Below are 3,362 nucleotides of genomic sequence, written 5' to 3'. Positions count from 1 at the left end.
AGGAAGTGCTAATGGCTCAGTGTTAAGGAATTGTGCTACCCACCCAGATGGTTCGAATCCACCAGCTGCTCCTTGGGATGATATGGGCAGTCTCCTTCCATGCTATTTACTGCCTCTGAAAACCCACCGGAGGGTCAGCAATGGGTCGGTTCAATGGTCTTAACAACAACTATGTTACATTTGGAAAAATATGCTGTCAAAGACATCTTCAAGAGGTCAGAAGCAACAATGTCAGTTTAAAGACTAAGGTGTACCCAGTTCAAAGCTTGGTCTTTTCAATTACTTGCTGTGAATCTGAAGGTTGGATAATCATTGTTATAAGGATGACAGAAGAAGAACCAATGCCTTTGAGTTGTGTGGTGTTGGAAAGAGTACTGACTATCTCAGAGATTGCCCAAGGACTCTCAACAGAATGGATTGACACGATGACTATAACAATAGATTTGAGTGTATCAGAGATGAAGGGGATGGTATGGGATAGGACAAGGTTCAGAACCATTCACTGTTGATAGGGCCACTATCAGTTATGGTTGATTGGACAGTGTCTAACAACAACAACAACCCCATCAAGGGGGAGCTCTGGTGGACGACTTATAAGGAGATGAGTTGCCAACTCAAAGGCAAATGGTTCAAATCCACCAACAACTCCTCAGGAGAAAGATGGACAATCTCCTCCTGTGCAGCTAACAGCCTCTTAAAACCCACTGGAGGGTCAGCTGTTCAACTCAACAGCATGTAACAGTTCTAATCAATGGTACATAACAACAAAAACCATCCCATTAAGGAGCCCTGGTGGTATAGAGCTTAGCAAGTTAATGCCACTATCCATAAGGCCGTGAGTCTGTGGCAGGCTGACTCTGGCTCCAGAGGATAAAAATGGGCAATCTCCTCCAAGAAATGTCTTGCCTTTCTTGTTTATCACAGTGCCCCCACCACTTCAAACAGTTCTTGGAAGATACTCAATTGTAGTTACTTGATGCTTAAATGAATCTTTACATTCATTTATTTGAATCCTCAGAAACCCAGTGAAGGGTCACTATGAGTCATTATCATTCCATGACAGTGAGTCTCCATAACTCTCCATTAAAGTCACACTGTTTTATTTTCTTCATGATACTAATATCTAAAAGCATCTTGTTCATTGGTTTGTTTGATCATCAGTTTCTGTCTTTTTTCAGTAGACTTAGCTGCATGAGAAGTACCTTACCGCTCTTATTATAGCTACTGGATGCTTAAATGATTCTTTACATTCGTGTGTGTGTGTGTGTGTGTGTGTGTGTGTGTGTGTGTGTGTTCCCGACATCTTATAGGAATTAGCTAAGTAAAGAGATTTGTCTAAGGCCATAAAGCAGTAAGGACTAGATTCTAGGGCTTCTACATCTTCAATCCATCCCCTTTTTTTTCTCTCCAACACACTACTCCTTAGAAAACATTTACCAGCCTTTTCATTCCATAATCCCACTAATGACTGGCTTGAGTTGAGAGCAGATGTTCTGGGCTCTTCATGCCCTCAGTGCTGAGCTGCCACAAATCACACCTGCTAGTGATGTAAAGAGAGGTCAGCATTTGGTTCTTTTTCTTGTTTCCTCGATGTGGAAGATTGCACTGATTATTTCTCTAAGGTTGAGTCATACTTGTATATCTTGTATGAATCCCACTTAATCATGTTGAATGATTTTTTTAAACCTGATGTTGTTTTTATACAGGATAAGATCTTGAGGTGAATTTTTATATCTATGATCATGAATAATACTGATCTATAATTTTCTTTTTGGGGGTTGTCTATGCCTGGCTTCAGTATCAAAGTTGTGCTGCTTAGAATGAGTTAGGGAATATTTAATTTTTTCTATATTCTCAAATAATCTGAGTAGAATTGGTATCAACTCTCTGAATACTTGGTAGAAGTCACTGGTGAGGCCATGTAGGTCAGGATTTTTTTTAGTTGGGAGAGTTTTTATGACCTGCTCAATTTCTTCTTTAGTGATAAGCGTGTTCAATTTTTTTTTCTCTCTATCTGTGTTAATTTAACAACTCATTGCTGTGGAGTTGGAATCAACAAATAGCTGGCCCTTCCTTTGGTTTCTGAAGCTGTAAATTGAGTGAGAGGAAATTGTCCATCTTTCTCCCAAGGAGCTACTGGTGGATTTGACCTCCAGAGAGGTTAACTCCCTACAGACTACACTAGTAGAGCTCCCTTAATGATGCCACCTGACCACCAAGATTGGAGGAAGCCTCATCAACAACCTGTTGCTTCAACAGATGTTTCAACCTTGCTCGGTGAAAGGGAGAAAGACTTGAGGCTCTCACTACTGTGGCAATGGGATCAAGTGTGTTGGGGACGATAAGAATGGCTCAGGGTAGGACAAGGTCCAGATCTGCTATTCATAGGGTTGCTAGGAGTCACACAGAACTTGATGGCACCTAACAATATTCGTGTTCATTTAGGTAGTAGTGAGTTTCTACAAATGTGTCTATTTCCTCTAAGTTTTCAAATTTATTGGAGTAGAGTTCTTTGCAGTACTCTGTTACTAGTGCTTTTATTTCAGTTGGTTCTGTTGTGATATCACCCTTGTAATTTCTTGTAATTGTTTTGTCATTCGCATCATCAATGAATAAAGAACTCTGGTACATTTAAACAATCGACTATCGTGCAACACATAAAAAAATAATTAAGTTGTGAAACACTGCCTAACATAGACACATCTAGACCAAATTATGCAGAATAACATAAGTCAGTCACAAAAGAACTATTAGGGTATGTTTTTGTTATGTGCCATCAAATCATTTGCGACTCATAGTGATCCTATGTACAAGAGCCCTAAATGCCGTTCTATCCTGTGCCAACCTCTCCATTGCTGACACCCTCATTCCCACCATCCCAATCACAGAATCGACCCATCTCATCAAGGGTCTTCCTCTCCTGTGCTGTCCCTCCACTCTCCCAAACATGATGACCCTCTCCAAGGACCAGTCTCTCCTTGCAACATGCCAAAAGTATGTCAGACGAAGCTTCAGAATCCTTGACTTCAAGGAGCATTCCGGCCTCACCTTCTCCAGTACAAACCTAGCAGTTCTCCTAGCAGTCCATGGTATATTCAACACTCTTCTCCAGCACCACAACTCAAAGGCATCAATTCTCTTTCTATCAGCCTTAGTCACTGTCCAGCACTGTGATGCATAGCACATAATTGTGAAGACTATAGCCAGGATCAGGTATACCTTAGTCTCTAGCCTTATGTCATTGCTCCTCAGTACTCTTGAGAGGTCCCTCACAGCTGACTTTCCCAATGCAATTCATCTCTTGATTTCCTGACTGCTGTTACCAAGAGTGTTGACTCTGGAACCAAGTAAACTAAAACTGT

This window comes from Elephantulus edwardii, unplaced genomic scaffold (assembly GCF_000299155.1).
Source record: "Elephantulus edwardii isolate Elephantulus edwardi_28Jun2011 unplaced genomic scaffold, EleEdw1.0 scaffold00038, whole genome shotgun sequence".
Taxonomy (NCBI): Eukaryota; Metazoa; Chordata; class Mammalia; order Macroscelidea; family Macroscelididae; genus Elephantulus; species Elephantulus edwardii.
The sequence above is the reverse complement of the archived record's forward strand: the minus strand, read 5'-3'. Positions refer to the sequence as shown.